At 41.1% G+C, this 13,988-nt stretch overlaps 1 long non-coding RNA gene across 2 annotated transcripts in view; it reads right to left on the reverse strand.

The window, feature by feature from the left end:
* The window catches only part of LOC126511066 (uncharacterized), a 29,442-nt gene extending 17,581 nt beyond the window's left edge, over window positions 1–11,861 (reverse strand). Inside the window, exon 1 of one of the 2 annotated variants that reach the window (XR_007594596.1) lies at window positions 11,755–11,861. This is a non-coding gene — a long non-coding RNA (uncharacterized lncRNA). Of the gene's footprint in view, window positions 1–10,715; window positions 10,840–11,754 lie in introns of those variants that run through there. The other variant, XR_007594597.1, reaches the window with a different exon arrangement.
* Window positions 11,862–13,988: the final 2,127 nt, after the last annotated feature.

The raw sequence follows: 13,988 nt of genomic DNA on the forward strand, positions 1-13,988 counted from the left end.
TGATTCCAGTTTTATTTTTCTATATCACGTGACTTAGTTATGGCTTCCATAACTGTGATAAAACAGCATGGCCAACAGCAATTATGGGGAGAAGAGTCAGCCTGAAGTGGGTAAAGCCTTGAGTGAGTGTGCATTTGAATGTGGGCGTGTCCACGTCAAGGACACTCACAGCCTCTGACCCACAGGACAACTGACAAGGTTGTTATCCATATAGCTCAAGCTCCATGGGAGTGGCAAGGCTTTTCTTGGGTGTCCAAGTATGAGTGTTTATGAACAGCTGATCACTTGTCCAAAGACCATCAACTGTGACTTCCTTCTCCCAGATGTTTATAGCCTGAACCCGCTGGACTGCGGAGACCTCATACCAGGACTAGCTAGCTCTTCCCACTGTGCCCTGACTAATAAACCCTCTGAGGTTCCAGATTGTAGCATTAAGAGAACCCCACCTGATCCCAGATCCACTGCACATGTGTCTAAGTGTCTGTTCTTCCTTCACTCAATCCCACCATTACTAGGCATGGTTCTGGGACCAAGCTGCGCAGGAAATAGCAGGCAACTTGGGGAGGAAAGAATTTATTTCAGTTCACAACTCAAAGGTCACACTCCATCACTGAAGGATGGCCAAGCAGGAGAGTGAAGCAGGAACCTGAAGGCCGAAACTGAAGCAGAAGCAATGGAGACGTGCTGCTTACTGACTTGGCCAGCTCAGTTCACATTCTTGTACCGTCCAGGACCACCTGCCCAGGGGTGTCAGGGGCCCAGCTGGACCCTCCTACATCAATCATTAATCAAAAACATGCCCAATAGACTTGGCTACAGGACAGTTTCATGGATGCATTTTATCAAGCAAGATCACTTCTTCTCAAATGTGTCTAGATTGGTGCCAAGCTGACAAAACCAGGACATTATGCAGCTACGATATGTGGTATCTCAGCAATAGGTGCTCATCACCTAATTCCAGTGGACAACCAAGGGCAAAGGCAAGCACTTGCATTGTTTGGGAGGACTCCAGTGACTCTCTTGACCAATAAGAACTTGTGAGGATCTATCACATAGCTTTCACTGTAGGTTTTTTTTTTTTTTACCATTACTTCAAGAGAAGTTTTTTCCAACCATGAAAATATATTCTTTCCAAATTAGTTGTGTTACAATATAGTAGGCTGCAAGTGTTCTTTCTATACTACCTTAATTTTCCTTAACCCTCCTCCCTGTCTGTCACATTGCTTCCCCTTTGCCACCACCTCTCCTTATGACACATAGACCTACCCACCCCCATTGTCACCGCCATTCCCCCTCTCTTCCTTCACATTACCTACACTTTACTATCCCCCTTCCTGAAGACACCAAATATAGCCAATGTCTAGATTTATGGTGCCCATGAGAATTCTTAAGTTGAATGTACAAAATCAGAAATTTAAAGCTAGGATGCACACACGAGAGAGAACATGTAATTTTTTTTTTTAGATCTCAGTTACTTCATTCAGTACATCTTGTCTAGTTTTGTAAACGTACCTGTAAATTTTCTAATTTCATTTTTGCTTTAAATTTTTCATACATGAGTAGTGTAGTTATCCCCTTCTATCCTCCAAATCCTTCTGTGCCCCCAAACTCCTTCTCAAATCATTACTTCTTTTTCTGTAATTATTGTTACATACATATGTGCATATATATACACACATATACACATATTCATATATATGCTTATATATGAACAGAGCAGCAATAAATATAAATGATAAGTATCTCAGTAGTAGGCTATAAAGCCTTCTGGATGCATTCCGAGAGGGAAATGGCTGGATCATCAGTTGGTTCTATTTGAGGAATTTATTTGATTTCCACAGTGACTATACTAGTTTGCACATTTCAATCCTTTCATCCCTACATCCTTTCAATATTTGTTATCATATGATTTCTTGATGCCAGCCATTTTTTTGTCTAGGGTGGATGAAATTTCAAAGTAATTTGATTTTCACCTCCTTAATGGCTAACAATGTTGAACATTTTTTAAATGTTTATTGGCTGTTACGATTTCTTTCGTTCAGATTTGATGCCCATTTTAGGACTGGGTTGTTTGTTTTCATGATGTCTTGTGTTTCAAACTCTTCGTATTTTTCCTAGACTTTAATCCTCTGTTTATTAAACAGCTGGTGTCAATTTTCTGTCATTCTGAAGGCTGCCTCTTCACCATTTGACAGAAGCTTTCACTTTCAGGAGGTGCCGTTTGTCAATTGTTTGTATTATTTCCTGAGCAACCAGAGTCCTATTTATAAAACCCTTGCCTACATGTATGTCCTGCAACATGTTCCCGACATTCTCTTCTACCACTTTCAAAGTTTCAGATTTTGCATTGAGTGGACTGTTGTGTTTCTGATTACATTGGGATTTCTTCAGTTTTAGCATGATGTGTATCATTGTTTTGTCTTATATATCCTTTATTATATGAGGTATGTTCCCTCTACCTCTATTCTCTTCATGGCTTTTGTCAGGAAGGGATGCTGGGTTTTGAAACAGAACTTTTCTGTGTCTATTGGGATTGTCATGTGATTTTTGTTTCCAAATCCATATTTATTGATTTGTACACATTGGAGCATCCCTCTATCTTTATTTTTATCCCTGTAACTTCATCATATTAGGCTTCAAGTATTGTGTTGAGAATTTTTAGATCTACATTTAACAGGAATATGTCCTTATGAAATGCTCTTTGTCATTGTGTCTTTATCTGCTTGGTCAGTAAAGGAACACTAGCTTTACAGAAATAATTTGTAAGTGCTCCTTCTAGTTCTATTTATTGTAAAGATTTGAGGAACATTGACTGAAAGTCTTCTTTAAACTTCTGGTGGATTCTGATGTGAATCTAAGCAGACACAGAGTTTTTCAGTATTGAGAATTTGCATTGCTGTTTTAATATCATTGCTCATTATAGATTTTATTAATTACTGACCATCTTGGTTGTTCTGACCATCTTGGATCATATGTATCCTGAAATTCACTAATTTCATCTAGGTTTTCCCATTTAGTGGAATGTAGATGTTTAAAACCTCTATTTATATTCTGGGTTTCTTTTACATCTGTTGTGATATTTCTCTGCTTAGACCAATTTTATTAATTTAGGTCTTCCCTCTTACTTAGTTAGTTGGCTAAGGTTTTATTAATCTTCTTTCAATTTTTAAAGAAGCACTGTTTGTTTCATTAGTTCCTTGCATTGTTTTGCCTGATCGGTTGGTTCTTGTTTGCTTCCAATTCATTAATTCCTTCCCAGTTTTACTTCTTTCCCTCTGTTGCTTTTAGATGTGGCTTGTTCTTATTTTCCCAAATTCATGTTGTGAATCATTAAATTATTTATTTGGGCTTTTTCTGATTTTTAAATGTAGGCACTGAAAGCTTTACATTTTTTTTCTAGGACTCCTTCCACTGTATCTCAGAGGTTTGTGTATATTGTGTTTTTATTTTTAGTTAGTTTCAAGAATGTTTTAAACATTGTTTAACTTTTTTAAAAAGTATTTTATTTTTATGGGTGTTTTGGCTCCATGTACATCTTTGCACCAAGGGCACGTCTGGTGGCTGAGCCTCTGAAATTACAGACAAATAGGTCCTGGGAATCAAACCTGCGTCCTCTGGAAAAACTGCCAGTGCTCTTAACAGCTGAGCCATCTCTGTAGCCCTATATTTAATTCCAATAGTTTTTATTTTCTCTTTATTTCTTCGGGAATCCATTAATCAATCAAAAATATGTTCCTCAATCTCTATGAGTCTGTGTATTTCCTAGAATTTCTTTTGTTATTAAGTTCAAATACACATGAATGCAGAGATCTTTCCCAAAAAGGAAGATAAAATTTGGTACTACAAGAAGAAAGATGAGATTCTCAGTGGATTAAAAGTGACCATGTAGTATAGCATGGTAGAAAGATATGGTTCTAAGTAAATGTTTCACCCAAATAGCATTCCTATTATTTCTAATATTATTTATGCATTCATTAAACCCCCTCATGTTAAATAATTTACTTAAACATAGGCTGCATTCTACACCCAGCTGCTTTCACACTGAGATTTGTATTTTCAACCTGTTAAACTAGAACTCGGCTATAATATTGAATTTGACTCCTATTTTACATAAGGAGTTTGGGGGTTATAAGGAGACAGCACAATGTAAGGAGGATGTGGATGGGAACAGGATGAAGCCTCCCTCACTATAGCAATGGTACCACCATCGCTAAGACCCAGTCTGAGAGACAAAACGCCACACCGCTGCCCGCAACAGCAAGTTTATAGAGTATGTGTTGGAACAATTCTTATTCTGAGACGAAAACAGACTCTGTCCAGAATAATTATCCAAAATGTCACTGGCCCAGAGGGAGAACTTTCATGATTCCTTGCTGTCAGCTGTGGCCTAGGTCCTGCAAACACAATGCGAGCAGTAAGAACTCCGTGACCTGGAAAGAGGTCTGGGAAGGCGCAGGAGCCATCTAGTGGCGGCTCCATCCTGCGTCTTTACCACTAAGGAGCAGGGCAGCGGAAACTCCTAGCAAATTCACCTTACCGTTTGGTCTCCAGCTGGAAAACATAACACGGATAAAACTGAGGGTTTGAGTTGACTTTAACCGTTTCCAGATATTGACAAAAGTTACCTCTTAACTGGGCGGACTCAGAAGGCGAGAGAAGAAAGAAATGTGAGACCCTCTAAGGAAAGAGCAGTCTCTGCTGGCCATTTAACCAGAGCTTATTCCCGTTGGGGGCTGTAGCCTCCTTACTCTTTGCAGAGAGGTAACTGAGCTCCTGGAAGATGGACGGCTGTGACTGATTTTATAAAATTAGTAAGATCTGCCCTCTATTGGCTTGGAAACTACACTGCCCCTAATTCAATTCGATTGTTCTTGCATTTTGTTTGCTTCCAATGGTTGAGATGCCTCCCCGTCCCCCAATAAAACCCCACTGTCCCACAGCCTAACGTCAGAATGCAATGATAAGAGAGAAATTTGAAAAATCACCTGGTCTGTCTTTTTTTCATAACTCAGACCTTCAGACGCTGTACCAGACTCTAGTGTCGATGCTTAACCTCCATGTAAGGACAGAAGAGAACATCGAAATCACAAAAACTTCTTCCCGTGACTGATAAAACAGCCCCTTTAAAAGGCAAGTTATCAGGGGCAACCACAGAAGAAAGGGGCAAAATTTGAGCCAAAATCTTTTAGAATGGATAACTATGAAAAGAAAGAGACTCTAGTATGATTAATGTGGCCTGTTATGCCAGCTCCATATCTCAACAGCAGAGCCTAGCAACAAAATACCGAGAATTCAAAAATAATTTTAATAATAAAGACTATAAAAAGGCATACTCAGTTGCCAACTCAGCATCTTGATAAAGGAAAGGGAAAATGGGTCCAGAAAGGGGAGGTGGGGTGTGACCAGGTAGAACCACTACACCCTTACTGAGATGCTGAGCAGGGCTACTCCTTGTTACACGAGAGCAACATGGAAAGAAATGATATAGAAGTTTGCAAACCGGCTACTGCAAACATGGTGACTTAGCAGCTAGAAGAAGGAAGGGACTGGGGAAGCTCTCAGGAAGCAAAGAGAACCCAAGTGTGAAACTCAGTTTCTTTTAAACATATTAATAACAGAGAAAAATTTATTAAAATGTGAATCTAGGGCTGAAGAGATGCTCCGTGGCTAAAATCACTTCTTGTTCTTGAAAGGACCTAAGTTCAGGTCCCAGGACCCAATGGTGGTTCACAACCATCATTGTAACTCCATTCTAGGGGATTCAGCATCCTCTTCTGACCTCTGTAGAAAGCAGGCATTCAGTGAGGTGCATGCATACATGTATAAAAGTATGAATCTAAGCAAGACCTCTAGGAAGATTATAAAACATTGACTTCCATGAGGAGACTGCCAGTTTAAGAGACTAGATTGAAACACACACACACACACACACACACACAAAATGGTTTCAAGTAACAAGTGATAAATGGCAAAGAAACGAAAGGTGAATCTGAAAGTACCAGGGACAATGACAGTAAGTACAGAAAAAAAAAAGCCAGAGGAACTAGCGTCAAGATAAAAGATGCAAAGAAAAAAAATGTATAAGGCCCCTTGGCATGCTTAGTAGAATGTAAGGAAAGTCAAGAGGGAATTTAAAGACATAAGCTAAGGAAACAATCCTGGAAAGAAGAATGGGGTTCACAGATGTCCATGCATCTGTATCTAAGTGATAGCATGCTTTCCTCAATCCTCAATAATGAAAAACACAAACGCAAAAGACGCTACACCTGATAACAACAGCAGCCATCAAACTGACACTGAATGATCACAGCTGAGCGATTTCCTGGCTAAACAATTAGTGTTGGGCATCAAGATTCAAACGAGTGCTGGGAACTGCAGCAATCAACTGCTTGAAAAAGAAACCAAAAACACACACTGGAGGAAAGACAGCATCTTCGACAAACAGCGCTGGGAAAATGGAAAGGCCACATGTAGAAGAATGAAATTAGATCCATATCTAATCACCCCGCCTTGCATGGAAGTCAGCTCTAAGTGGGTCAAAGTCTTCAGTGGGAAACCACTAGAAGAAAATATTGAGATGCTTATAAGATATTGGTGTAGGAAAGGAGTTTCTGAATGAACTCTATGTGCTCACGAATTAATTCTGACATTTAACAAATGGAAATTCATAATGAAATGATTCTGCCCAGCTAAGGAAACACTCAGTTAACTAAAGAGGAAGCCCACAGAGTGGGGGAGATTTTTACTAGCTGCACATCTGACAGACTATTAATATCCAGAATACCATAAATAAATAAATAAATAAATAAATAAATAAATAATCAAGAAACAACCCTACAAAAAAGGAATAAGTGGGCTATGAATCGGAACAGAGTTCTGAAAAGAAGTAATGAAAATGGGCAAGAAATATATTTTAAAAAACACTCAATGTCCATAGCAATTAGGGAAATGCAAATCAAAACTACTTTGAGATTTCTTCTTATCCCAGCTAGAAAGGTTAAGATCAAGAAAAATGTCATACTTAGGTTTCTCTTGCTGTAATAAAGCATCATGAACATAGGCAGTGGAGAAGCCTTGATGAGTGAAGTCCTGATTGAACGTGTATTTTAACATGGGCACAGCCATGTCTAAGATGTCCAAGACCTCAGGCCCAGAGGACAATTGGGAAAAGTCATTACTTCTATGGCTCAGACTAAAAAGAAAAACGGCAAGGGTTTTGGTCAGTACCCAATCCCCTAGAATTGATAGGAGAAGTGGACACAGCCCCCATCCCTAACCCAGTTTTCTCCAAATTATTCTTAACGGTAGGCCCTATGCCTAGCAATAGATGGCAAACAGAAATGAACTCAGTGGTTTCTTTGGAGGTTCCTTGTCCATAATATTGTCAGGGATTTTATTTATTTATTTTTAAATTTTATCTTTTTTTCCTCTCTATTTACCCTGCAGGTTCTTTTGCATATATATCATGGCTCCCAGTTTAGTATTTTTTTATGGGATACCTGAGTGTGCAAACGAGTAGGCTTTGGTGTCTGTATCTCTTGTGTCTTGGGTTCTTTTCCTTCTGTTTGTTTGTTTTGTCCCATTCTGGTGTGTTAGTTTGGGTTTTGTCTTACCTTATTCTACTTTATTTTCCTTTACAAGTCTGTTTTCTAATGAGAGACAGAAAGAGGTGGGTGGTTCTGGTTGGGAGGGGAGGTAGGAAGGAACTGGGAGAAGAGGGAGAGGAAACTGTCATCGGGATATATTATGTGAGAAAAAGTCTGTTTTTAATAAAAGGGAAGAAGGAAGGAAGGAAAAGAAAGGAAAGGGAGAAAGAGGAAAGGAAGGAGGGAGGGAAGGGAGGGAGGAAAAAGAAGAATCAAGATAAAACTTTAGACATGGGTACCAAAAACACAAATCAGCCACTAGAGGGAGAAGCCAGGCATTTTCAAATAGCTGCCTTGGCTTTGGCGATGCCCAGAGACAAGGCAGAGAGGCTCCAGGCTGGGAGAATCAGAGTGACAGTGAATACTATGTCACTCAAAGGTGTCATTGAGAACAGAGATAAAAGGCTGCTTCCTGACATGAGGGCACTTGGGAAATATATTCCCATGAACTCTTTTAAAAACCAAGGCAAGGTAAAACTACCTGACAATTCTATTTGAGAAAACCGAGCAAGACTGTGTGCCTTTAATATCACAGCTGAGGGGAATCCTGAAGGGACATAATAGTCACATCCACAAATCCTAACAAAGTGAAAATAATAGAACACAATGTGGAGCGAGAAAACTCCCGGCAGCTCTCCTGTATCCGTGCCTAGGTCAGTACACTGCAAGCTGTGGTCCAAAGCTCACCCATCACCCCTTCCTGACAACTAAATTCTGGACTACAGCGCTGGTCCATTGATGCTCTATCTCTAATGCTTTCACCCTGCAAGGGCAGAGAAGCATGGCTGTGAGCAAGATATTTTATTCCACAGAACTGTAAACCTTTGCTAACCTGTGTTTTATAGCGCTGACACAATTCATACATTTAAAATCAAAACAACTTTTAAATTATCTTAGCAATGTTAGTAACATTTTAACTACAGAGGGATTCACACTGTGTTTTATATGATGCATGTATGTAGGGTCTCTGGCATCATGCCTTAACACACGCTCTTCAACTTAAAAAGTAAGACTTGGAATGGTTTTTATTAATGCTTTTTTTCTCTTAAGTATTTCCTTAATATTGGTTTGTTGGGAAGCACTTTTTTTTTCCTCTTGTGTATTTCCTGAATAGTGTTCTCATTAGAAGCACGTATAAGCTTTCAGAAAAAAAAATACCCTTAGAGACCGTTTTATGTCATCTTAAACCTTCTTTCTAGAGAATACTTACTCAGCTGGCAGAACGCTCCCTTGTGCCCCTTTCTTTCATCAAGAAAAATACCCGTAAGTATTTGAAAACCTGATTGGAGGATCTCAGCACTTCCTTTTGCCATGGGGTTGAATGGGGACATATACAGAGTGTCAGTGGGAATGTAAATTAGTCAGTGGGAATGGACATGAGATAGAGAGCCCTCGCATTAAATACAATTGATATGTCATCCAGCTATCCCATACCAAAGACCATCTAAATCAGCGTTCTATACTTATTACTATACTATTACTAATAGACTAGACATGCAGTCAGCTTAGCTGTCCATTGACTGACTGCGGGATAAAGAAAATGGATATATATATATATATATATACATATATATATATATATATATAATGGAGTTTCATTCAGTCATAAAGAAGAAAGAAATTATGTTAGATGGACAAAACTGGAGACCATGTTAAGTGAACTAAGCCAGATTTAAAAAGACAAACACATGCAGAATTCAGAATTTAAGTGTGTGTGTGTATGTGTGTATGTGTGTGTGTGTGTGTGTAACACGAAAGTCAAAAAGAACTATTTAGAAAGGTAGAAGGGAGCAGTGACACACAAGGGTGACCACGAATCCTGACATTACATGATACGTACATATAAAAGCATCATAAAGGCAGAGTGAGGTGGCTGGTAAAAAGTACTTGTTTCGCAAACCTGGCGAGTTGAGTTCAAGTCCCTGAAAACACTGTGGAAAGAAAGAACTGTCCAAAGTTGTTCTGACCTTCCCACGCACACACATAAACTATTTTAAACATCACAGTAAGATCCATGATTTTGCACAATAGACATATGATTGAGGTAAATGGAACCAAGTGGGGAGAAGAGGGGAAGAGAAGAGAGGGAAGGATGGGGAGAAGCCCTGGGAAGATACATCTACTCTCCCTTTAGGTCATCAAATGCGAGTTTAAAAGGACATGGCCAGCAGGGGGCACCCTCCCCAGTGTTTATGACCTCCTATGCCTAGCCAGTCCTGCAGATACAAGTGCAGGAATGACAGAAAACAATGGCACTCTGGTTCTCCATCCCTTCCTGCTCTCTGCCAATCTGTCAGATCACTGCCTTCAGTGGCTTCCCATCACATTCAGAACGGATTCTAAAAGCCGGGAGGACCCTGCATGACCTTGCTCCTGCCTATTTCATTCCATATTCTACATAGAACTATGCACGACTGTTTCGTGACCATGTAGCCACCGCCAGCAGCACGCTGAGACTGGGACCACATCTGAGTCTTTTCCCTTGCTACTTCCTGTTCTGACCTCTCTGTGCTAAGAAATCTTGCTCACCGCATCATCCAGGTTTACTGCATCTCTTCAGAGACAGCTTCCCTGACAACCCCATTCAAAACATTACCCACTTACTTTACTATCAGAGCCCTGTGTCTTATTATTCTTGTACTTCTCATAGTCTGCAATTGTTTTATTTGCTTAATTGTTTTTACCCCTATCTCTCCCGGTAGGGCCTAAATCCCCGTGGTGGCAGGAATCCACCCGTATTCTCTAGCATCTCATCTCCAGTATCTATCCCAGCAATTGGCGTTTAGTAGGTGCTCAGCAAATATTTATCAGTGAATGAGTGGACTTACAAAAATATGAGTACTGGATATTACATCAAGACCACCACAGAAAGAGTGGGGATATAAGGCCTTGTTGGGAGCTAAATTCTACCTGTATTATTTGTTGAAGCTTTAGCATGGCTGTGTTTGAAGATTAATGTAATTAAGATATAAAGAAGTTAGGTTCGTAAGATACAAGTCTTACGAAGGGGAAAAAGGAATGTATACACACAGGAATGGATGCCAATGTACGCAGGGTCCATGTACGCACCTAGCAACACACGCAGGTCTGAAAATTCAGGGATGAGCTCATGAAGACACGAAGAACTTTGACACCTCTATCTTCCAGAATCATGAAGAAATACATTCCGCTTATGTAAGCCACTTGCTCAGGCTGCTAAAATATATTGTCATGGCAGACCAAACAAACTAATATAGCTCTTGATAAATTAAAACTATTAATCAAAACAACGTCATATGTGAAGGAAATATCGTTAGGCAGTGAGGTGACTCAAAATGGCCAGAGTGTTGAAAACAACCCTACTGAAATAGGAGAATTTGAGAAGTTAAATGCTAAGATATTAAAAACAGGGATGCTAACATAATTTGTGGGGCCCAGTACAAAAATCAAAATACAGTTCTCTTATAGGGGAGAATATGCTAAAGTGCCGCTAATTATAAAACGTGAATCTTTGTCTTCCATTCTCCATGGCTCCTTAGTTATCCTGGTGTTTGTTTATGCTGTCTGATGTTGATCTCCAAAAAGTTAAAAATTGAGATTATCAAGATGAATTTTATCATTCATCCTTGTACCTCTTGGGAACTCCCCCTACTTCTCAGGTAAAATCCACGTGCACCCAGGACGCCTAAGAGGTCGTTTCACAGGGGAGAGACCAGTTGGGCACTTTGAAGAAGTGATTAGGGAGGAAGGTGGAGGCAACAGAGGGATCACTGAGCCCAATCGGAAGCTTGGATTCAAATGATCAACTCTGATAGGAAGTGAGCTGAAACTCGTTCTGAAACACCGAGTCTCCTTGCCCTTTCCTGAAACAAGGGGATTGGGTGTGATGATTCCCAAGGGTTCACACTCTTCTAAAAATAACCAGCACAAACAAAACTCTGGCCGGGGTGGTAGAAACAGAGCTCTGGAGTCATGTGGGATTGTCTAGCCGTGAATAAGAAACCAAAGCCTCTCTGACAGCACTCCGGGGGTTGGTCAGCTTTGCACACAGGTTTTTAATGTCCCCTCTCTCAAGCTAAAGTGAGGGAGAGGAAGGAGCAGGGACCACGAACATCATTCTATTCCTTACCTTCCCCACCGGCTGGCGTGAGTGACATCTCTTCCCTTATTCCTGTCTAGTTCAGTTTGGGCTGATCAAAGGTAATAATGCCAGAGCACGATCTTGGATGATTTGAGGCCTCTCTGAGTTTTTAATCACTGCTGTTGTTTTTGACTCCTTTCTGGCCTCTGACCATCTTAAGTCTCTGGAACATTTATGGGAACAGACGGGCTGTAGTGATTGCGTGTCAGAGACAGTAAGTTGGCGGCGGGAGCAGCCAACACTGAACTAGGGCTCAGATGCTGACAAACCATGTGACTTCCAGGCCCTTCTTCCTGAAGTTATTGGGCTGAGTCTTTTATCTCAGGTATCAGCAGCAACCTGTTGTTCAAACAGACAAACTTCACCTCTATTGGGAAATCCTACTGTTGACTTGGAATCAGCCCTTTCTGCTAGTCTTACCAGTCCCAATATTGTTGGCCGTACCTATCCCTCCAACACAGTGATGGGTCAGCTCTAAGAACAGGAATAAGTCAAGCTGCTGAGAAGGCCTGAGACATATAATAGGGCTTCTCAGAGAGAAAGGTTGCCTGGTTGTTTGGAAGGTGGGGTTATGTGAGGCTTGTCATTTTATGAAAATGAGGCTGAGTCGGCCTTAGAGAAGGCAGCAAGCACTGGGGAAAGCAGGATGAGTAGAAGACAGAGGCCCCAGAACCCTGCCTCTGTGATGTAGAAGACAGAGGCCCCAGAACCCTGCCTCTGTGATGTAGAAGACAGAGGCCCCAGAACCCTGCCTCTGTGATGTTCTCTGACCCTTCGGAGCAAACTCTGTCTGAAGCTGAAAATCACTCCTTGACTTTAACCAAAGACTTTCTTCATTTAGCTTAGTTTAAACTGGGCTTTTTGTCATGTGCAAGGATAATAATTCTACCATATTTTGTCTTTGTTGTCTTCAGTTTTCACCACTGTAAGATGAATATCTAGTGCATCCCAATTATCTTGTGTCTGTATAACTACCTGGAATGAGTGGACATCATTCCAGGACGAAGGAAGACACTTCTCCAAATGCTAAGGATGACGTTCTTTATCCGGTGAGCATCAGATTTCACATGTGATATATGTCTTACTGATCTTCAATACAGTAATAATCGTTATTTGTATGTTCCAATTCTATGTTTCTAGCTGAGGTCTCTGCTGAAGCTCAGGTTAAACCCTGGCAACTTCCAAGTAGGTTCTCTGCAGTCATTAACATAGTGCACCCCAAACTGAACCTGGGTCTTTTGCCTTCAACCCTTTGTCATGTTCCCTGTTGAAAGAGGTCCACCCTTCACCAGTGTCTCTAAGTTGCCCCTCCTTTACCTCCCTGTTTCTTCACAGCCCATACCATCTTCTAGCCCAGTCAGGCCTGTGAGCCAAACCTCTCTCCTATTTGTGTGTTCCTCTCTGACTCTGCTGCACTTCTGCACTAGGGCTCCCATCACTCGACCATATCTAAACATTATTGCCTGTTCTGAATGTAGTTCCCTCCTGTTGAAATAAGAGCGGCGGGGCTGCGTCCCCAACACCCCGGCCGCTTGGCTAGCTCATGCCCGAAATAACAACACACAAACTATATTCATTTAAGAACTGCTTGGCCCATGAACTCTAACCCTTACAGGCTAATTCTCGCACCTGGACTAGCCCATTTCTAATAATGTGTGTAAGCACCCCAAGGTGCGCTTACCGGGAAGATTCTAGCCTCCGTCCATCCTGGGAGAGTGGAGCATGGTGTCTGTGTTCCGGAGAGCAGAGTCTCTCCAGGAGCAGAGCAGAGTCTGACCTCACTTCCTCTTCCGCCCAGAATTCTATTCTGTTTATTCCACCCACCTATGCTTTAACCTATGAGGCCAAGCAGTGTGTTTATTACTTAACCAATGAAATCAACAGATTGATATATGACACTCCCACATCACCCTCCCCTTGTCCATTAGGACCTAGAAGGGGTAGTAGCTCTGCTGTTACAGCCCCCTGAGTAACCATAGGTCCCTTTGTTATTTCCCCTTTGAAATAAGCCTTTTCTAACCTACTTCAATGTGCTAACCCCAGCCCAGGCTCACTTCTCCCCAAAGCAGACTCCTGTATTAGCTCCTTCCTTGTCTCGCCTTCATCCCTGGACTTCTGTTCATGTAACTAGAGAGGGCATAAATGAGAACTGGCAAGTCCATTGGGAGGAGGGAGCATGCCCAGAGTTGTAAGAAGACCTAAAAATTAGAGATACAAGTATT

Source organism: Alexandromys fortis, unplaced genomic scaffold (assembly GCF_014885135.2).
Source record: "Alexandromys fortis isolate MF-2015 unplaced genomic scaffold, M_Fortis_MF-2015_v1.1 scaffold_94, whole genome shotgun sequence".
NCBI lineage: Eukaryota > Metazoa > Chordata > Mammalia > Rodentia > Cricetidae > Alexandromys > Alexandromys fortis.